The 23,299-nt window shown below is 42.5% G+C and overlaps 1 protein-coding gene and 1 long non-coding RNA gene across 7 annotated transcripts in view; one reads left to right on the top strand and one right to left on the bottom strand.

The window, feature by feature from the left end:
* Positions 1–1,624: 1,624 nt before the first annotated feature.
* Positions 1,625–2,750, bottom strand: LOC120884421 (uncharacterized). The gene is made up of 2 exons (XR_005726859.2): positions 2,611–2,750; positions 1,625–2,137 (listed from the first exon to the last, which is right to left on the bottom strand). It is a non-coding gene; the product is annotated as an uncharacterized LOC120884421 (long non-coding RNA).
* The window catches only part of Lpp (LIM domain containing preferred translocation partner in lipoma), a 644,616-nt gene continuing 623,888 nt past the window's right edge, over positions 2,572–23,299 (top strand). For 4 of the 6 annotated variants that reach the window (XM_078043842.1, XM_078043841.1, XM_078043843.1 and 1 more), the window contains exon 1: positions 2,572–2,729. The gene's annotated coding sequence lies outside the window, so the exon portion shown is untranslated. Of the gene's footprint in view, positions 2,730–2,810; positions 2,930–23,299 lie in introns of those variants that run through there. The other 2 variants (XM_040270156.2, XM_078043844.1) reach the window with 1 other exon arrangement.

The raw sequence follows: 23,299 nt of genomic DNA on the forward strand, positions 1-23,299 counted from the left end.
AGAGTACTGAGTCTGAAAATTTACAGTCTTCCCTTCTGGTCCAAACCCCTGCATATAGCAAGTGTTAATAGGATGTTGAAAAAAAGTGACAGTGCAAAAGAAACCAGAATAGCAAACAAGAATGAGATGTTGGTTTGGGTTAGTACTACATGCGGTTCACCAAGCATCCAACTGATGATGTTGTCACTTATACGCCTGTGAAGGCCTCATAAATGGAAATTATCTTTTGTGACTAACATTATGTAATGCTCATGCTAACACCATGCCTACCTAAGAAATTCATAAATATTTCAGGAGGAGAAACAGTGATGTTCCCCAACACACCCATGCAACAGTTTCAACATAATTAGTAGCATTTCTGGGTCCAAAACAGCACTCTTATAATGTGCATGATAGAGGAAATGAATGACTAATTATACCTTATTAAATTTTATTAATCCTCATTAGAACTCTATTATTCTTTGTAAGTGGGAGAAAGAGGGGTGGGTGGGTGGGGAAATGCAGGTCAAGTCCCGTTATAGCTGATGAGAATTGGGTGAATCCATTCTTACCTCCTGTGATACTGGGATTTTTTTCATACTAAATAGTAGTACTCAGGATGTGGGTTTGCTGAAATGTTTGATAGAATAAGTGAATTGTGTTGTGATAGGATTTGGTATTTTTAAAATCTCAGAACAAAATCTCTTTAAGAGCTCATCTTTCCCATTTTTAAAAATCATGTTAGAAGTAAAAAGAAAAATAGTTCATTATCATGTGGAATGGGTGGGTATCTCCACTCCCAGCCTCCTGCCATAGAAAGAGGTTTATTTAGGAAAGTAGATACTCATTTAAGGAAGAAATAGGGCAATCTCAAGAGAGACCCTTTGGGGATAAAGCAGGAAATACCCATTCAAGTGAGGATGTAGGCCATCTCGGGAGTGAGAGGCTCTGGGTGGGTATTCTCAGTCATCTTTCTCTGCCTCCAGATTCACATTTTTGTATGTACAGATGAGAAAATTGAGAGGAACAAAGAGGTTAAATAATTTAAACCCAGAAATATCTGAATTCAAAGACTTCACAAAAGAAATGCTCAATAAATGAGTCCAACAGCCTATGGTTTTTACATTTATTTCCTTAATTCTTGGTTAAAAGAATTCCATCAAAATATAACCTCAAAAAAACCATGTTTAGGAGTTTTTGTGCATTATTAACTCAAAGTGTACTCTCATCATGTATGAGTGGAATCAGGTCCTGCTGGAGGTAAAGGCCAGGAAGATGGCATGGGAAGAGCACAGAATCAGGTGACCTGTATGGTGGAGGGTGGGCAGTTGAGTTCAGGTCTTGCTTAGTTATTTTGTGCTTGGCAAATCGTTTACCTGAGTTTTTGCCTTAAAGGTAGAAGATGGACTACAATTAATCCTATCCAACTCACTTGAAGATGAAATAATACAGATGAAAGAGTGTTTTTATGATATATTGCAGTGAGGGATTATTCATTTAGATATGAATAGGATAGAAACACAAAGAAAGGAAGTCACAGGTTTGGAGTGCTTTCCAGGAAATAACCCCTGGATACAGTAAATGGTAGTTCTCACCTTTATTCACATTTTCAAACGTCAGAGAAAAAAAAAATCCGACTTGAACCTTCCAAGAACAGGCTTGTCTTTATTCAAACCAGTCCACCCAGTTCGCATACTTTTTTTTGAAGCTGTAAGTACAGAGCAAGCTGTAGTTGTTTGACTCCTGGGGTTCACCTCTTTCAGCACAGTACAGGGGAAGTTACCCTGAAGCAACTGAATGTCTCTGTTCCGCAGGGCTCACTGTCAACCAGAACCTTCCCAGAACTAGCTCTGGAAGGAAAATACAAAGTCACTTCACTGGGTGGTCCTCCTGCCTAGTCTGATATCTAACCTGGTTCTCAGCTCAGGGAGGCAGTCAGGACCCTGCCTGCGGGCTGGAATCAATCCTGAGGGGAGACAGGGACTCGGGTCCCGCTCCTGGATCTGTTGAGCGTAGGCTCTGTGCAAATCATTTCTTTTCTGCAAGTTTCAGCATTCTCACGGGTGAAGTGAATGGGTTGAAAGTTTGTCTCTGCCAGTTTGAACATCCTGTAAGTTTTAGTCTTGCTGGGAATCCGGGGTGGGGCTCAGGAGGAGGTCTGTCGAAGGGAATACTTGAGATCAAGCTCAGTCCTCTAATTTGACACCGACATAGGAGACTCAAGTTGCCCCACTTCTCCATCTGCCCCTCAACTCGGCCGCTTCCTCCTACGTCTCCTTCCTCTTCCTCCAGTAGAGGCAAGCCTCCACACCTCCCTCTTTCCCTTCCTCCTTTGCAAGTTCCCTACATTCCCACGTCTCCTCCTTTTCCTCCCAGGAAATGCAATGCCCTCTGTGCGCCCACCTTTTGGCAAAGTCACTGCCCTCTGCGTGCGACCCCTCCCCCGCCGGGCGAGCGCTGCGCTGCGGCCCGCGGGCACACGCCTTCCCATACCTTACATGGACAAATGCGTGCAGGCAAAGTCAGGAATTCAGGCCCCTGACGTCAGCCTCCAGCGTTCAGGGCACCGCACGGGAGACCGAGGGGAGGGGGTGGGGACGGTGGGGAGGAAGGAGGGGGAAAGGCACCAACCAGCAGCCGCTCCAGCCCTGCCGAAGTTTCACTTTTTGTCTGTGGGTTCGCTCCCGGGCCCCGCGCGAGCTTTCCCGGGATAAGTAGCTTAGCGATCGGGGAGAGCCGAGCGCTGCAAGGTAAGGGCTGGCTGCACGGCCCGGGACGCGGGGCGCTGGGCGCGGGCGGCGCGCTCGCCCGGACCGGTGCGGGGCGTGGGGCCGGGCCTGTCCGGGGCTGGGGACAATGGGAGGGGGAGTGCCCGGGCACCTCCTCCTCCGCCTCTGCCTCCGCCTCCAGCCGCCGCTGCTGCCGCTGCCCCGTCTGCCTCCTCCCTGAGGTATTGTTGCAAATCCTCCTTCCTTCCCCCTCACCCTCCGCCCGCGGGCGCTTCAGGAACCCCCTGCCCGCTCCGGGCGAGAGCGCCTCTAGGGTGGCAGGAGCGCGGGGTGCAGAGCGCCCTTCCCCGGCCGCCAGGCCCGCGGTGCGGAAGTGCCGACCGCGGCCCAATCACCGGGTGCACGCCGTGGGGGAGGGGGACCCAGAGTTTTGGGGAAGCCTCGATCGGGGGGTTGGGCGGGGTTGGAGTCTTTGCGCGCCCCCTACCCGGGCTTTCTGGGCGCCCAGGGGGCGGGGCCACGCCTAGCCGCTTAGAGCTTTCGCGGAATCTCAGTTGTCACAGTGGAAAGGGCCTAGAGACCCAGTCATTCAAGTCCTCCCATTTCAGAGTTAGAGCAACCGAGGCCAAGACTGGAGGGTCTTCCCCGAAGTCATTCTTTAGAGATCGAGCCATAAATAAAGTAGGTGGCTCAGGACTCCTACTTCCCATTCTGTAAGCATTTTCTAGAGTCCCCACTGTGTGTCAGGCACTTTGCTGGTGTGTTGGGCCCAGATCTTACCCTCAGGGAGCACTCAACTGAGTGGAGAAGCCAAACCTGACCCAATAGGAAATGTTAAGTGCTGAGGGGAAATATAAGGTTAAGAGTTTTAAGGAAATGGCCTTTGGAGGGGGCTGTGCTTGATTGTTGCTTTTGAAGGATGGGGAATTTTCTGAAGTCAATCAGCCATGGAGGAAGGGTATTTCAGCCAGGCAAGTGCAGATCAGAGATAACTGAATAAAGGGTGGGAAATAAAGATGAACTGTAAATGGGGGCATAAGGTTTGGAATAGGGACGGGTATAACCTGAGATGAACTCGTCCGTGGAATGGTACCTGGATTCTTGGGCAGGGTGGAGTCTTTGGGATTCAGGGTCCCAAGAAAACTCTACTTTCCTTTCCTTAGGAGGGTTCCACCACTTTCCCTCCAACAGGAAAGGATTAGCAAGAACTCAGGGTTATCTCTGAGCTACTTTCCTCAGCCAAACTCACTTAAAATTGTTTCAATCACCTTATTCTTTTGATCCCTCATCCCCTTTTCTGGATGTCTTGCCTCTCCAATAAAATGAATTGTCACAAATGTGTTAGTGACTTACTGCTTTTCCTCTTCCTGCACGCGTGCATTTTAAGAAAATCTCTAGAGGAAGGAAGGGAAGTGGATGGGGGTGTCTTTAGAAAGAGCTAACCTTCTCTCCCATTCTCACTTTGCCTCACTCTTACAGGTAGGGAAACATGTAGAGTTGAGTGTCAGCCCTAGAGCAGAGTAAAGGTGGACCGAGGTGGGGGTACAGAACACCCAGTAGAGTTCTCTCTATTCCATCAAGATCCTCCTCCTTGCAGAACTTCTGCCAACACCAGGGCCAGTTAAAGAGGAGATTATGTATCTTGCTTCTGATGCTTGCAAGGCAGCCCTTAATCCCAGTGCTCAAGTTTAGAATGTAGAGTCTGTAGACAGGAGTAGCTATTGGAATGGTAGGGGTACAAATTTGGGGCCTCTGGGTCAGACAGTCCCTCAGGGTCAGGCACCCTGTAAATAGCATAGGCTTAGCCTTGGCCTTGGCGATAGGGAGGAAGGAGAAGCTGAGCCTCTGAGCTGATTGTTATGGTGGGAATGAGTGGGATCCCTCTTGAATTCACATTCTGGTGGAGAGGTGATGCCTCCAAGAGAGGGAGACAATTTCAGGAAATGATGGGTGGGAGAGGAGACTTGATTATGAAGGACTTTAAAAATGCCAAGCTATTGAGTTTGGATATGACGTGAAGCCATCATTTGAGGGTTTCCAGCAGGCTGGAACATGAATGAGAGGGGATTTCTCACATTGAGAAGCCTCCTGCTGCCCAGTTTCAGTGAGAGGTGATAATTTGGTTAAGAATATTATCATTGGGTGTTTGTTCATTTAATTGACATGTTACTGAGTACCTATTATGTACCACTGACAATAGCAGGATCCTGTTTTTATTAAGATAAATTGTGTTAAATTAATTCTAAGACACTTTTTCAACATTTTAATATCACTAAATCTGGTTGTCTTATAATCACGGATGTGTCATAGTTCAACAGGTTTTTTTTTTTTTTCCACTTTAGGTTGATAATGACACATCTTACAGTCAATGATTGAAATTTGATAAAATTTGTTAATCATGTCCTTTATGGAGGTATAGTACTTTGCACTTTAGAAAACATTTTAACATCATCTATTCCATTTGAATCTCCAAGATTCTCTGAGAATTAAGCCTGGTGACATAGCCACCTCCATTTTAACTCTTCTCCAGGGTTACTTAGCCAATTAGGAATGTGCTCAAAATTGCCATCTCAAACTTGTGATTCTTGTTGATAGTATGTGGCTTCATTCTGCTGCACAATTAACATGGGTTAATTGGGAACAGGGAAAGAATGTGATTAGATTTGATTTCAGAAGGAAGGCTCAGGGTGCTGGAATGTTGAAGGGGTTTTGGCCAAGGACAATGTATAATTTATAAGGGTTGGGAAGCCCTCTTCACCCAGAGATCTGCTGTATTAAATAGCTTTAAATAGAACAAGGACAGTGAAATGGAAACTGGTAGGTAACATGGTAAGAATGAAGGCTGGAGATGCACAGATTTTACCTAGAAAGAAGAGCAGTGCACAGAGCACACATTTCTTGACTTTGCTTACTGTATACCAGAACTGGGTAGGCCCTGGGTATAGAGATGAGGAGGGCATGGTCCTTGACCTTGAGGAGCATAGGGGAGGGCGTATGTGGTGGAGTGGGGGATCTCAGTGTATCAGGTGCTGTCAGTATGTTTTGGCTGCTCTGCACCAAACTCAGGGAAGCCTTCATAGAGGGAGAACTGTCTGAACCAAATCTCTAGGACTCAGTGGGAACTGTCAAAGTGGAAGAATGGCAGGTGAGATTCCTGTGAGGCAAAGGTAGCATGATTGATTTTCTAGGCTGTGTTTTAATGGCCAGCATGAAGAGCTGTGGGAAACGGAGAAAAGGGAGGACTCTTAATTTTTGCTAAAAAGAAATGTTTACATTTATCTCATAGGCTGTAGGAGCCATTAGCTGATTTTCTAAAGGCTTGTGATTCACAGAATAATGCTAGACAGGGCCTCTGGAACTATCGATGTGGGATTAAGTATTTGATGGTAATGTAGGAGGCATAGTAACACTTGCTGGATCCAGTAACATTGCTGGATGAATGAACTTGAGACTTTGACCCATGGTATAATTAGGCCCTCATTCAGGTATGTGCATTGGTGGGTGGGGACTTTTCCTGGAATATAGTTTTGGAATGCTACGCTTTGGTGGAAGAAACTTTCTCGAAGAAACTTGCCAGAAGTGAGGAAGTGGAAGGTAAAATCGTGGTGCAGTAAACTAGGACCTGGGTAGAAACCCAATGACGTGAAGGTGCCTGTGAGGCAGAGAATGTGAGGGCATGGGAGGGTAGAGGAATGGAAGTGTGTAGTGGGAATTGCCCTGCCTGCCCAGCGGCCAAGAGGACATGACTGGTGGTGCATTACTAATGCAGGTCACTGAGATGAGATTGGAGGATGGACAGGTGTCTGGGGCATTAATGTGTTGAAGCAGGTAAACTGTAAAATTAAAGTTGGAAAATGTTTATCTTCTTATCATGTTTAATGATAGTATATAATTTTAGACATTTTGAGTGCTTGCTGTGTGATTATTAATTACCATAATGATTCATTGAGGTAGGTTTTATGAGTGTTATGCTTTGGATGTAGTTTGTCCCCCAAGAGTTCATGTGATGGAGGTGGGAGGTCCTCAGGTCATTAAAGGTGTACCTTGGGAAAGATTAAGGTGGTCCTTTGGAATCCTGTTAGTTTTCCTAAGAACATGTGGAAGAGCCAGCCTGATTTGAATCACTCTTTGGTTTCCCGTTTGCTGATGTCATCTCTGTCCCCACATATGTTCTCACTATTTCGGTATCATTTTCCATGAGAGCTTTACCAGAGCTGAGCTGATGCTTGTACTATGCCCTTGAGCCTCCAGAACTGTGAGCTAAGTAAACCTGTTTTCTTTATCAACTGTACCAGCTTCAGGTATTAAGTTATAGTAACAAAAAATGGACTTCTATGATGATTATCAATCTCATTTTGCTGGTGAGAAAATGAATTTGGTAAGATAAGTTTGCACAACTAAGTAACACTGCCAAGTTTCCAACTTGTGCTTGGTCGCTAGCTTCTTCGCCACTCCTTTCTGTGCCCACAGCAGGAAAAGTTCAAGTTGATAATGTTTTTTAGTGTTCTTCGGGACTTAATTCAGCACACACTCCTTGGGGCTTGGTGGGATCACAGTTGAGGATTTCTCTGGATGAGTGACTTCTTTGTCCCACCTCCTTCTCTCTTAAGCTGCCACCATGCCCTCTATCTTTGGGTCTTCTCTCTCTTCAAACCTAATTGGGAGGACTGAGCCTCTGCAGCAAATCATCTGCTCCTCTCAAAAGTGCCTACTTTCCCACCCAGTCCAATGTGGGGATAAGGATTTGATGTATCCAATAGAGAGACAGTTGGGGCTATAAAAAAAAAGTGGTGGGGAGTCTCCATCTATGTCATTACCTTTGGTTTATGGCTCCTGCAACAACTCTGGAGTTGAACCAAATCCCTCCTTTTGGATCCCTTCCTCCAAGAAAGCTTTCTGGCTCTGGACTCAAGGGATCAGCTCTAGTTCTTCTTTTTACCTACCTGCCTCAGGTGGGTTATTTACATTTTGGTGACTCATTGATAAATGGATGAATGAGTTGCTTATTCTCTGGGGGAGAGGAGGTAGATCCTAGGAATGGCAACTGGTGATATGAATAATACTTTGTCTTTCTTATCTTTGAATCCCTCTCATCTCTGATGCCTCGAAGATGTTTAGTAGCTATTTGTTAATGAATGAACAATATCTGTTGATATTATATAAACATGAATCACCACTTCACCTTAAATATTTGCTTTTCTATCTCCCTTCTACTTTTAGATAAGTTTCTTGAGGATTGCAAAGATGTCTGTTTTATTACTGGTGATATCCCAGTGCCCAGAAGAGTGCCTGGCATGTGATAAGTGCTCTGGAAGTATTTGCTATGGGAAGAGAGGGAGTGGCCTAATAGTTCACTACCACCACAGGATAGCAATCATGGCAAAGGGGACCATGATTTTACTGCCTAGAACCCTGAGCCTACAGAGATCCAGGACTGGATGGAGAATCACCGGTGTTGTAGCTGCCACAGGTGGCATTGAGCAGTGCTACCAGTGGGATGAAACTGGGGGACTGGGAGTGTGGTGTTGAGGGTGTGAGATCAGCTATGTTAAGAAAAACTGAATGTGCAACTGGCCTTTTGCTTTTCCTTCCTTCAGCCAGGCAGTTTTATTATTCTGTTTTCATAATCCAGGTCTTTGCTTGTGCTGTTCTCCCTTCCTGGATCTTCAGCCTGTTGTAAACCTATGATCCTTTGATATCAAGATCAAAATCCTCTCTGTGCCATGAAGCGATTTCCAGAGTCCTTGCCTATTTTACTCCACCTATGAGTGTGATCACACACAGCTCCATCTCTTGTATGAAATTCATTACATGTGTACTGAGTGACTATCGTATGTCAGGCAGAAGTGCTGGTTCCTGGCTTATAAGGAAAACAAAGACAGGCTTTGTCTTCAAGGATCTTTATTCTAACATAGGAGAGAGACTGAAATAGACTGTGCTAAGGCCTTAGTAATGAGCAAAGGGCTAATGGGCACATTAGGAAAGGAGTGACTGACCATCTGGAAGATTTGGTGAATACTTATGGAAAAGAAGACATTTGGGTTGGATTTTGAGGAGTGGGTATGGGTTCTCATGATAGATAGGGTTGGAAGAGCTTTCCAGGCAGGGGAAAACTTGATATATATCCATAGGCTTGAGGACTAGAATTTTTTTAGGGAATAAAAAACTGTTTGGAGATCATGTGAAGGGTGTGGCTGGCTAGGGAGGGTTAGATGGTCAAGGGCTTGTAGGCTGAAGTAAAGATCATGACAGAGGTGGGGTGGGGAAGAGCTTTTATTACTTTTTGAGCAAAGGAAGACTTTGTTGGATCTGTGTTTCAGAGAGCTCTGGGAACAGAATGATAGCAGGTCAAGGCAAGAGGCAGTTTAGAGATTGCTAAAATCTCCAGGACAGGGAGATAGTCCTGTACCACATCAGCAGAGTAGAGAGAAGGAAAAACAGATTCCAGAAACTGTTTGTTATTATAATAATAGGAACTAGCTTAGTTCTACTATTATCTTTTTTTTTCTCCAGTTTATCAGACCTGGCTACAAAAAAACTATTTTATGGACATCAAAGCTTATAGTCAGTAGGAGCTGCCCCAAATAGGTAACCAGTTCCTGCTTTACAAGTATGGCCTGGTTCCTTGGTGGTGACCCAATCCCTTATTATACAGAGAAGGAAACTGAGACCTAAAGAAAGGAACAGATTTAGTTATTCACATTTGGTCCTCATTCCCAGACCAGCCCTGTTTCCAAGGTGCTTTTCATTCTCAGTTTCTGTTGTACTTGACATATCCCCTACCTTCCAAGGGCTTTGCTTTGGAGAATTCGGGGAGGGGGTATAACTGGGAGATCCTTTTGTCTCAGGCTTGGGCCTTTCACTTTACACTTTGAAAACAATGTGATTAAGATGGTTCTGGCTATTTGTGTTATTGCTTGGTTATTATCTGTGTTATCTGGTTATTGTGTCATTGACATTGATGCCTGCCACTTGCTTGCAGGAACCAAGGTACTGGATCTGTGCTAGCTCCATCGTTTCTTATAGGTGATGCTCCCTGCCCACTTCCCACCATTCTCTCTTTATTTTTGCTGGCCTGAAAATTTTCAGGATGATGGTCTTAGATGCATTACAGGCAGAGCCTCCTATCTTTTTCTTCCCTCTTAAACCTGCTCATCACAACCCATCTTGCAGAGCCCATTAGTATTTCATAGCCTTCATAGCACTTTTTATGTGGCAAATGCATTTTACGATCATTTTTATTACTTAATTCCCAATTGCAACTCATTGTGTTGGCAAGATCAGTCTTGCTTCACAGAGAGTGGGCAAGTATTCAGGGGTGAAGAAACCTTCCTACGAAGCCTTCAGTGGCAGAATGAGACTTGGACTCCTGTCTTTAAAACTCCTGTCCTGCTTCTTAACTTCTGCAAATGAGCAAGAAATAATTGATATGTACATCTTCAGTAAGCCCTATGCAGAGGTGTGAGAATTTTTTTTTTTTTTTAAGTACTAGGGATTGAACCCAGGTGTTCTTCACCACTGAGCTATATCCTCAGCCCTTTTTAGTTTTTATTTTGAGGCAGGGTCTCTCTAAGTTTCTGAGACTGGCTTTGAATTTGTGATTCTCCTGCCTCAGCCTCCTAAGTGGTGAGACCACAGGTGTATGCCACCACACCCTGCAAGAAAGAGTTATTATTTCATTAGCACTAATTAATAGAACTAGCTGCCTGTGAACAAGGCTTTTGAAAGTGTTTTAGTCAACTTTTTTGTTGCTGTGAATAAAATATCTGACCAGAACAATTGTAGACAAAGAAAAGATTATTTTGGGGCTCACAGTTTCAGAGGTCTCAATCCATAGAAGGTTGGCTCCATTCCTTGTGGCTCAAGGTGAGGTAGAACATCATGGTGGAAGAGTGTAGTGGAGGGGAAGCTGTTCACATGATGATCAGAAAGCAAAGAGAGAGACTTCACTTGCCAGATACAAAATATATACCCCTAAGGCACACCCCCCAAAGACACATCTCCTCTAGCATACCCACCCACCCTCAGCCGCCACCCAGTTAATCCCATCAGAGGATTAATCCAATGATTGGGTTAAGGCTCTCATAACCCAATCATTTGTCCTCTAAATCTTTTTGCATAGTCTCACACATGAGCTTTTGGGGGACACCTAATATCTAAACCATAACAGAAGGCAAAACTGAGAACCAGGTGTTGATGCAGAGTCTGAAGGTGTGGGTTTCACCTTACTGTCATTTTTGCAGTACCAGATAGTTTTTGGTCTATGGAAAACCAAGTCCTGTGTTTGAGTCACTCATGAGCTCTGTGATCTTAAGTTCTGGAACATCCCTAAGCCTTAGTTGCCTTCAAAGAGAGATCATATGATCTCTCTTTGAGATCACAACACACTTGTGAAAACCAGAGAAATTCCCCTTGATGGAGCTTTATAAATGGTAGTGTAGTGTGTACTTGTGGTCCCTCCTGGGTGTTCAGTATGACATCTGGCACACAATGATGACTCCTTTTTCTACTGATGGAGGTCATGGGATTTAGATCTGGACAACTCCAAGTTCAAATCTTAGCTGTGCCATGTAGCAGAGGGGTCACTATTTGGTTTTATGATTTACTCCTTTTAATGCCTCATTAAGGAGGGCACCATGGTTGAAAATAGTTTGCTCCAGAACATGGGATGAGAGCCACAGACATTCACAGGCATTTCCAGGCTGTGCAAGAGTTTGTTTGTCACCAGTGAATGGCTGTGCAGTGTCCCTCTTTCTACCATGACCATCCCATTCTCTCTTAGGTTTATTTGTGTTGTATTTACATTTTTTGGTCCTATGGGATTTCCTTCTATTCTCCTCTTCTGCAGGAGTTGCTTGTGCAGTAGACTCACATGATGGCAGTAAAACCCCCAGTAGCTCAAATGGAAAGCTAGTGCTGAAGGATGAGCCAGGTCTTCCATAGATATGTGTGTGGGAACTTTTCTTGAGGCAGGTAAGCAAGGGGATTGGGACAAGCCCGGGTCACTGACCTCATAGAAATGTGCTTTGGCCTCCACTACTCTTGCTGTGGACATTTGCTATAGCTATTGTCAGTGCTGCTGGGGATTGAATCCAGAGGCACTCTATCACTGAGGTACATCCCCAGCCCCTTTTGTTTTTAATGTTGAGACAGGGTGTTGCTAAGATGCTGAGGCTGGCTTTGAAGTTGCGATCCTCCTACCTCAGTCTCTTGAGTTGGGATTATAGGCCAGCACCAGTATACATGCCATTCCTTGGCATTTTTAAGAGAACATTTAGTATGTTAAAGGATTTTTATCCTCAATTTCCTTACATATAAAAATGTCTGAAGCAACAATACTTGCTTTATGGCTAGAGTGGCCTTACTTTCTGTTTATGTCTGTATTCTAGCTTATTTAACTTGTATCCATACTGTCCCCTTCCTTTTTCAGAGGTGTTTTGGTTTGGAGGATAAACTGTATGGCCACCCTATTCATTTGTGAATATTGAGTGAGACATTTTAAGAGAGCCCAAGGCTATGCCTAAATTAAGGACTTCAAAAGTGACCTCAAGAAATGTCTATTGAATGAACTACATTTATAAAAGTAAAAGTTCCAGGATGTTTGAAGGCAGTGCAAGATTGTAGGCATTTACTAGGGCAGGTAAAACATGTTAATATGTATGCAGAATGTAATGAAATACCATGGGAGAGGTGCACATGAAGCCCTGGTGGCCTGTGTGACCTGTCAGATCATGTGCAGAAGAAGCTCATTGGAATTGCTTAGTCTCAGCGGAGACCTCAAAGGATGGGAGGCTTAGACCAAGGAGCCATAGGGCAGCCCTGTCTACTAATAGATAAAAAATGAGATTGATTCTCTGTCCTTGTGTGTATTGTAGCTGTGTTTCTGTATTATTTTCCATACAGTGGTCCATCTTGATAACAACTTCTTAACAATAACTGTGGAAGTCCAGTGCTATTCTATATTCAGTACCAGCATGTCCCCAGAGTCACCTACACTTATTCTTTCTAATGAATTTCCACTGAAGTCAGGTTTTGTTCAGTTCCCAGGAAGAACAACTCAGTTGCCATTTGGAGCTTCTGTTTTGTTTGGTATGAAAACTAATCATTTTCAGGAACTATGGTAAGGAGTTGCCACCCAGAGGGTGGGTATTCCATCACTTATGGGAAAGGTAAACTTTGCAGTGACCAGGCAGGTAAGTGGCACCTTTTCATAGACTAAGGTGAAAGCTAGGTCAGCATTCCAATAGCTGCTCATTTCCACCTTGGAAATCTTTCTCCTTGGCCATAGCTTAGCAGCCTCACTTGGAGAATTATTAGTATTGACAGTTGGACAGAACCCTAAGGATACATTTGTCCATCACTGTGCACACTTTTGTATTCATTCATTGGATAGCATATCTCAGGTGCACCTGTGAATGAACAAGTGCAGACTCCAGCATGAATCTTGGGAATAGAAATTTGAATGCAGTGTGGTTCCTGCCTCTGGGAGGTCAGATAAGTAATCAAGCCAGTATGTACAAGTATGTGCAAAAACATCTGTTGGCTCTGAATGGATGGTGACTAACTCAGGGATCTGGAGAAACTGCAGAGATAAAACCATTGTAATTTGATTGGGCATTGAAGAATGAGTGGGCATTTGGTGGGCTAGAGGGGGAGAGGGTATTTATGTTGGGGAAATGACTTGAACAGAGACATGGAAGTAAGAAGTGCATGGTGCCTTGGAAAATTGGAATTATGGGGGATGCATTGCAGAGCAGAGAGGCTCTGGAGATGGATGGAAAAAGGCCTTGATTGAGGCTTCACACTGAAAGTAGCATCACTAGGGCAGTGAGAGGACTGAACCTGTGTTTCAGGAGAACATCTGAGTAGTGTGGTGTGCTGGGTGGATTGACCCCACCAATATAGTATGGCACTTTTTTTCCCAGTCCCCACTTTTTTTGAGGGACTGTAATAAACCCAGGCCAAAGATAAAGAAAAGCTGAATTAGGGCTGAGGCAATGGATCTGAGAGATAATTCATAGATAGAATAGAAGTCACTCAATATTCTCATTTTACATAAGAGGAAACTCAGGCCTCTAGAAGGTGATACATGCAAAGTCTGCAGCCTGGTCCTGGCATAACCCTGAGGTGATCCCATTCTCTGCTCGGAGTCTTAGAGGGGTGACAGAAGGCATGGCTTTTGAGAGAACTCAACACCCTTTTGATCTTACATAGATTTCACGAAACCTCTTATTCTGCACGGGATGGGTTCTTATTGGCAATATGGAACCTCTGGATCACTAGGGATAGTCAAGCAGTGACTGATTGGAATGTTACAGTGAAAATTCAGGCTTTTGTTGAAGACTGATCTAGAAGGTCTTTGAGGCCTATTAACCCTGACCTTTTATTTCAAATTTATTTTTAATTCCTGTGAAAATATATTTATAGCGGTCTTATCTGGGGCCACCTGTTCTTTTGGCTTATCAAGGTTATTTGAGCCAAATTGGACTACAGGCAAAGTGGATGATTGGGTTCTGGGAATGGTGGGTTGTGTCATGCGGTAGCGTGAGGGAACAACTGTTTGGTGACAGGTAGATCTCACCAGGGAGATCTCTGACCTAGAATAGCTTCCATGATCCTGATCAAAATGGAACCTACCATTACATTATGGCCCTTTCTTCCAGTCACCATTTTTTATAGTTAACCGTGTGTTTTCCCCACATTGGTGCTGTGAGGTGTATTTTGTTATCTAAGTACGACTTGTCTGGACCTTGAGGTTGAGAGATGGTGAAAGCCTTGCCCAGGACCCAAGGTAAACACTGAGCCAGGACTTAAGTTTTCTGTTGGTGCAATGCCAGATTCTTCCTGTTCCTGGCCTGTGCAGGTCTCCAAGTCACTCTAGCTTTTTGTTCATATTCATATCTTCAGCCTCCGTTGCAGTTCCTGACATGTGGTAAGAATTTAATTAATGTTTATTGAGTGGACATGTGAATGAATGAATAATAAAAATGTAAAAATGACAACTCAGGTTTGAAGAACATATTTAGTATTAAAAAGATTGAACACTTCCAAACATTAATTAGATTGTTACCAAAAGACAATGAAAAAGAATTAATTTAGAATACATTTATTCAACTTCATTAAAAAGAAAAATCAAAACCCTTTTACGCAAATACCTCTTCTGATATTTTATATGGCCATGACTCTAGTCTTTTTTCCACATTTTGTATTGGTGCATTATTATTGTACATAATGGTGGGATTTGTTATATATTCTTACACGCACATAGTATAACAATATAATTTGGCCATTATCATTGCCCAGTATTTCCCCGCTCCATCCCCTCCTCTCTTCCCCTCCTTCTCCTGGTCTATTTAATCTCCCTTCAATTTTCAGGAGATCCCCACACCTTTCTTTTCCTTTTTCCTCTCTAGCTTCCACATATGAGAGAAAACCCATGACCCCGATCTTCTGAATTTGGCTTATTTTTGCTTAATATAGTGTTCTCAAGTTCCATCTCTTTTCCTACCAATGACATAATTTTATTTTTTTAATGACTGGATAAAACTATTATGTACATATACCACATTTTCTTCATTTCTTTGTCCCTTCATGAACACTTAAGGCATCACTCTGATCTTAACTCCCTAAAAATGTATGTCCATTTTTTTTTGACGTGAATGATGTTTGTGTATATTTAATGTTATTACAAATAATTCTTCCCTGTTTTTGTCTTATGTTTTTATTTTATGTGACTAAAGATTTGTTAAAATCAATAGCCCCAGTGTAGGCATTATCCGTATAGGCACTAGGATAGTTTCACTTTTAAAAAGATCAAGTGTAATTCAATATGTTTAAAAATGCAGTAACAAACATCCGTGGGCCGTAACTTTTATTCCCTTTTAAATTATTTCCTACAGGCAGTTATTTCTTTGGCACTTCACTTTCCCCCAACCATTTTGTCTCATGTATTATGTGTTTATCTCCCAGGGATGTAGTAGAACTGCACGGATGCTTTGGGAGTCAGGTTTAGATTCAAACCATAGCTTTTCCACACATCAGCTCTATAACCTTGTACCGGTGATTAATCCTTGTGAACTTCTGGTTCCTCATCTGTAAAAGGGGAGAAGTGTGCCTTTCATGTGACATGACCATGGGAGGAATTCTGCGGTCAGTGTAGTAAAGCACCAGGGCCTGCCATGTGGGGCCACTGAAATACGTTATTCCTATTCTCTTTGAGGGGTTCTCTGTCTCAACCCACCATTTAGTCAGATGCCTGAGCTCTTTTAACTTTCATTTCTCTATTGAGTGTGATCCATAGTAGACCTTAAATAAGTGCTGATAGACTGATTATGTTTTCAAATTTTTTTTTTTTAAAGAGGAGAATTTCAGGCACAGAAGTCCCATATATTTCTGTTGCTTTTCATGTCAGTTGCCATTCAGCCTCCAGAAACTAGACTACTAATTTGCAGAGTCATTTGCAGTTTATGAATCAACTTGTTTCTCTGTATCTTCACCACGATTTAATTTTATAACTTGCATTTTTCTTAGCAATTAATTAAATTAATATGTAAGAAGTGATATTTCATTATTGTTTTAATCTTCATTTCTTTAGAAAATGAAAAAAAAAATCCCAAGTAGTGGCTTAGGGTTTGTATTTCTTGTGTCATTTGTTAAATGACAATATTTAGAAATGTTCTAGGCTGGAAAAGCTTGGTAAGAAAGGGCTAAAAATGGTGAGTGTTTTGAGTTGCCTGCATGTTATTCATGCATTCATCAGTTCATTTGGTGGTTATTGAGCACCTGCTGTATGCAGGCAGTACTCTAGGGGCTGTACATATATGATGAAGAATAATATAAATGAATGGAGTCAGGATCTCTAATTCAATGTCATTTTACACCTGAGGCCTAGAAAAGTCAGGTTAATTACCTGGGGTCATACAACTTGTTCAGCAGCCGAGCTGTTTATTCCAACAGTAATGATTTTATGGAGACATCCTAGAAGTTTCAGTTTTGTGATGTTAAACAAATCCTCAAACTGTGTCCATGGTGAGTTCTGATTTTTGGTTTAGAAAATATGGTCATGGGTCTTCTGACCTATCCCTTCCTAGGTCTCTCTGGTGCTTTAATGTACATTCATTCTTCAATAAACAAAGAATATTAAAACAGGACCAGAAAACAAAAGAACCCCAATCCAAGTAGCTTGGACCTATTGTGAACTTTTTTGAATATGTTTTGGTAGATGGGGGACAGATGACATACTTCCCTACAACATAAAATAGTCAATTTAGATTTAATAAGGCAGTTATCTTCAGGTAATAAAAATTCAACTAACTTGCCATAACTATCTTGTTTAAAGTCAATTAAGAGCCTCATATTCCTCACTTGCTGGGTAAAATTTAATAGAACTTCAGTTAAGCATTTATTGCTTATTTAATTCAAAATTAAGTTAATCACCACAGTTAGTAACAACCACTGAGTATTTAATTAACATTCAGCAAACTATCTTATTAAGTCTAAATTAGATACAGACAGGTCTTGTTTATCCCCATTCATTTGCGCACACACTTCCCCCATCTTACCCCAAAGGGCCTTTGGTTTTCCCATGACTTTCCTTTTCTGACTTGTTTCATTTTCTTCTTGTTGACATCCAACTTGGATGAAAGAAGAGGAGAAGAGGCAGGAGTTGTCATGCTATGGGAACTTTAGGCTTGAGGTAGAGCTGAGAAACTTCTCCATTCGGTTCTGTTTCATTCCATTCCATTCCATTCCATTCCATTCCATTCCATTCCATTCCATTCCATTCCATTCCATTCCATTCCATTCCATTCTGTTTCATTTCATTCCATTCTGTTTCATTCCATTCCATTTTTTAAGATAAATGAGCACTTTCTCTGTGTGAGGCATTCTTTTAAGCACTGAGGAAGAAGTACAGGTCATCCTGACATGTTTGGTTTCATTGTCTTGTCTAAATGAGATGATTGGTTTTATTTTCTTCATACAACAACTATGGCCCACGGTGTTCAGGGCCGAGGGCTGGATGTGGTGGATGCCAGTGATTCTGACAAGGTCTATGCTCTTAAGTAAACTCAGGGTCTCCCATGGGAAGCGCTGTCTGGAAGCATGATGTTCCTTTAGAATACTGTGATTCCATGAGACAGTGTTTCCCAGAGTTTAAGGCTTTCCTTTAGTGATCAAATATGCTTTGGGAAAAGTCACTGTGGCCCATGGATTCTGCATATCAGCCTCACAGCTAAGGAAGGGTGTGGTCATTAACCCTTGTAACAGTGACACAGGGTCAGAAGTTCTTTTTTGCTTGAAAGGCAGGCAAAGTGGGAGACTTGAGATACAAGGACACATGGCTGGTGCAGCTACGAAGTCTGGGCAGGCCTTCCTCCTGGAGAAGAGGTGACCTTGTGTGACAGAGCAGCATGGAGGGTGGCCACAGAGTCACTAGGAGTGAACAACAGTAAAATTCTGACAAGGCTGATTGGGTGGACACACCCTGACACATTGCTGTAACTTAAACCTGTTTTGTTACAGCCTGAATCTGAAGAGGTGGGAGGCAGATAACTTTTTGTTGTGGAACTCTAGATTTTAGGTTTTCTTCCACCTGAGCGACTGTCCATCTATAGAAGCCATTACTGATATTCTTCTAGAGGGCCTTCTGATTCCTCTGCTTGTGAACCACAAAATCTTTTTTTTTTTTTTTTGAGAGAGTGAGAGAGGGAGAGAGAGAATTTTAATATTTATTTTTTAGTTATCGGCAGACACAACATCTTTGTTTTGTATGTGGTGCTGAGGATCGAACCCGGGCCGCACGCATGGCAGGCGAGTGCACTACCACTTGAGCCACATCCCCAGCCCCGAACCACAGAATCTTTTAGGAGTCTTGGCTCCTTCGTGGATAGCTTCTTCTGTGTACCCTGCCATTCACCATATACTCTGCCCTTTCTTCCTCCCTAGCTTCCCGTATTGTCTTGAATCCCCCGGTGTCTCTGTTTTTTATTCTTATCCACCTGTAACATCATTTTCACCCAAGCCAGGCTACTCTTTTATATTTTTCATTTTTATGCTTCATTTAAAATAATGTGGCTAGTATTCTCTCCAGTTGCAAAAAGATGGGATGTGTTAGACAAGACAGAGGATAATGTATAAATTTGGCCCACCATACCCTGGGGACTGGGCATCAAGCTGTGTTCTTTCAGAGTCTCAGCCATACGTGCCTGTTTCCTGTGTCTGAAAAGGGGCACAGGCAAAGGAGTAAAGAGACCTGGTTTTATTTCTGATTCCATTTTGGGTATGAGTTTTCCCGTCTGAGTAGCAGTTTATCCATCAAAATGTTAGTATTAGGCTGGGTGTACTCTCAGGGCCTTTCAACTAGAAATTGTTGAGTTTAAATATTTACTAAGTCAACAGACGCTGAAGAGAGCCTGGCTTGTTGAACAGACATACATTTTAGTACCTAACAACATGAGGAAACTCGTACAATGAGCTTCGCTCCATGCCCACACGAGGTAGGCAGGCATTCTCCGACAGCGTCACTAGTTCTGGGTTCATGTTCTTCATATTGCCCCTTGCTTTGTAGTCACATCTTCTCTTCGGCCACCCAAGCTTACCTCTCTTTTATCTCTACTGTGACTGCTGTGAGTTTTCGTGTCCCATTTCCCAGCTGGATAGCTCATTATGCCTTATCTCATGTCCCTTTCTGGCTCTGCCCATGGATGGTGTCCACTTGGGCACCTTCTCAAAACAAACGACTCCAATGGTGGGCAGATGGTGGGGGTTGTTGATCTGTCCAGCAGCAGATCTTTCCAAGGGACCATCTGTACTTCAGAACACTTTTTTTTTATTGAATAAATATTCAAAAAAATATTATTCACTGGGTGAGACCAAATCTTGCCCTCAGTGTGCCCCATGGTGGAGGCAAAAGGCTTACTGAGATGCTTTCTTTTTGACACTTGGTGAAACCATAGTTCATGAGGTACTTTATAGTTCAGAGAGGAACATTTTTTTCCCCCCTAAATAAGACAAGACACTCTTGGGTTGTTGGTATGGATGCTTGAGTGTCTGGCACAACAGGTCTAGTGCAAAGTATAAGCTTATTTCACGGGCCTTGAAAAAAATCAGCCACCATGTTTAATTTCACCATCCACCCGAACTGATGCTTTAGGGATGAAGAGCTGATTGGACAGTTGTCAAGGGGCAGACTGGGGCCATGAGTTAGGCTAGTAGTGCATGTCTTGAGGATTGGTGTGCTGGAGATATGCGGAGGACAAGTTCAGCGTTGCTCAGATGCAGATGGGCTATTGGCAATGGCAGTGAGGTTTGGTTCTGCAGTAGAGATTTTCAGAATTTAGGAATTTGCCTTAGAATCCTTTTGCTTCCTCTTTTTATTAAAGTAATATTTGTCTTTCAGTCTTTCTGGTTAACTTTTAAGGTATCTCCATAGACAGGCCTACTTAGAAATTTCCAGAAACATTTTGAAAGCTTTGGTTTGAATGTGCAGTGCTTAAGGGCATGGACTCTGGAGCTACAGTGCCTGGATTTATTTGTACCCTAATTCTGCATTAATATTTAACGCAGGGCTGGGGCTTGGGCTCAGTGGAAGAGTACTTGCCTAGCATGTGTGAGGCACTGGGTTCTATTCTCTGCACCACATACAAATAAAATAAATAAAGGTCTATGACAACTAAAAAAAATTCAAAAAAATTTAATGCAGATATTACTTGCACTTGTTACTAAGTCTCTTTAGGCCTCTGTTAACCTCATCCACAAAATGTGGATAAGAAAATTATGTATCTCATTGTGAGGAATATGTGAATTCATATGTGCAAAGCATGATACGTGTTCATAAAATACTAGTGACTGTTGTCATGTGTTATCCTCATTGAGTCATAAAGTGGTGGGTTTTTGGTTATTTTTGTCTTTTCTAATAAACTTTTATTTTTGGAATAATTTTAGGTGTACAGAAAAGTTGTAAAGATTACCCAGAGAATTTCCATAAACCCCTCACCCAGTGTCTCTCATTTTGAATGTTTTATGTCACCATGGCACATTTATCAAAACTAAGAAACCAACATTGGAACATTCCTGTGAATTCCCTCCAGTGTCTGTTTAGATGCCACCAGTTTTTCCATCAACTTCCTCTTTCTGTTCCAGGATCCAGTATAGGGTACCACATTGCATTTAGTCCTCATAGCTCCCTGCTGAAGAGTGGTTCTAGTACTTTCATTTTTCTCATTGTTCAGAGAAGGATTCTTTGTAGGAAAGTCTATTACTACCTGTAATGCAGAATAATTAAACGAGAGACTGCAATATGGAGTGGAATGAATGGGACCCACTTTTCTTTCTGTCCTTGTTTTTCTTCCCCAAAGGATCTTTTGCAAAGCAGGACTTAAAAATTGCTACAGTCCACCCTCCTTGTTTTCAAGGGAGGAAACTGCCTGTCTCCCCTGTCCCTTGCAAAGTGTAATGACAATGCTCGAGAAAGCCGAAGTCCTAGAGAAGGCCAGCAACAGATCTTGGAGATCCTTGATATTGTCTCTGTTGAATGAGCAAGTAATAGTCAAGAACTTTCAGAAATCGGGGTTTGGATCCAAGGTCTTCCAAATTTCCCTCAGTTTTCATTATCTATATAGTGGCTCATTGATCAGCAATACCTTAGAGGATTAGCCCTCACACAGTGCACAGTTTTATCTCCTGAACTTTAAGTGAGCTGAAATGTTCATGTTTAACACAGTCAGGAACATAGTAGGTTCTCAATAAATGTTTAAAAGAGAAGACTTGAAAGTTAGGAAAATTTCCTTAGGGCTTACTTTAGGAAGTCTGGGACATCTCAATGCAAAACTAAAATGAGACATTGATGAGAAAATGTGTGATCTTTAGAAGGGGAACCAGTGTCTGAGTTTCTGATTAGCAGGATATATACTGTTTATATTCTTGGACGCTTTTATCATACAATACAACATTATGTTGTATTCTGACTTTCACACAAATTGGATCCTGAAACTTCTTACAGGAATTAAAAATACAAACTCGTGGGCAGTATGTGTTTTATAAATTACAGAAAACAGAAGTGTAAAGACATGGCACAGCAAGTACAAAGAAGCCTGAGACAGGCACTGGTACCCAGAGGGATGTGTGGATGAAGGAGCCAGGATGGCATAGGAGCCAGGAGCGGATGAGCCACAGGTGCCTATCTCCATTCTCAGTATGTGGAGGGAGCAAGACAGATGGGATGTCCCCAGCAGGGAGCCTGCCTCAAGGAGCTGAGGGCCAGGCAGAGGCTAAAAGTATTGTGCATGGCTTTCTTTCTTTTCTTTTTTTTTTTAAAGTTTATTTAATTTTTATCTTAATTTGTTATATATGACAGCAAAATACATTACAATACATAGTACACATGTAGAGCACAATTTTTCACTTCTCTGGTTGTATATGAAGTAGAGTCAAATCACTTATGTTCATACATGTGCTTAGGGTAATGATGTCCATCTCATTCCACCATCTTTTTTACCCCCTTGTCCCCTCCCTTCTCCTCCCTCCCTTTTGCCTTATCTAGAGTTCATCTATTACTCCCATGCTTCCCCTTCCAACCCTGCTATGAATCAGCCTCCTTAAATCAGAGAAAACATCAGCATTTGGTTTTTCTGGGATTGGCTAACTTCACTTAGCATTATCTTATCCAGGTCTATCCATTTACCTGCTGTTCAGGGCTTTCTTATCCTGCACTTCTGGTCCTGTCCAGCAGGGCCAGCTGACTTTTGGAAGTTCATCTCCATCACTTTCCTTCACTTTCACCATTGTCCCAGCATTTCATCCATTTGGATTCCTTATCACCTATTTGAATCCAAGCCGACCTTCAAGGTACAGCGTTATAATACATCTCCATGAAGCAAGCTTGGCTTTCTGTCCACCCACATTAAGCAGGGAGCTGTGGCTTCCTCTTTAAGTGCCTCCCTGCCCTTTATCTGTACTGCATGCTTGACCCTGAGCGCTGTACTTCTTCTTTTGTAGTTACCAATTTGCCTGTCTTAGTTTTGGCTTTTGATTTTTTTTAGAACATTCATTCCTGCCTGGAATTTGGCAGACATTTAGCATACAGTGGTTGACTGGATGGATGGACAGGTTGGACGTGCCTCTCTTCAATCTTCATTCTTTTAGAGTAGGAGTTTAACTTGTTCAACTCTGCATCTCCCAGCCCCAGTCCTGCATGCAGTCACTCATCCATTCATTCCACAATGGAGTTTCAGACTTTATGTCAGAGTAGCAGCAGTGAACTGTCCTTTTGTTGATATACTCTGCACAAAGAAAATAGAACCTTCGGGATGTATTTTTTATACTTATTAGGTTTAACTTTTTTTTTTTTTAAACAGATGAGGACCAAGCAAGGAATGTTTGTTTTATTTACAAGTTTCTCTGCCTGGCATACAAAGCAAATGTACTCTTATTCACTCAAATGAGTTTGTACTATAAAGAGATCACTGAGCTTAGAAAGACCCTGTTCTCAGATGTTAGGGCAGTTCCTCACTGACTTGCCTCAACAATAAACCACCTTTCCAACTTTTTAAAAAATGGTGCTAGAATGTTAAACAATTACCCTTTCTGGTACC

Source organism: Ictidomys tridecemlineatus, chromosome 3, assembly GCF_052094955.1.
Source record: "Ictidomys tridecemlineatus isolate mIctTri1 chromosome 3, mIctTri1.hap1, whole genome shotgun sequence".
NCBI lineage: Eukaryota > Metazoa > Chordata > Mammalia > Rodentia > Sciuridae > Ictidomys > Ictidomys tridecemlineatus.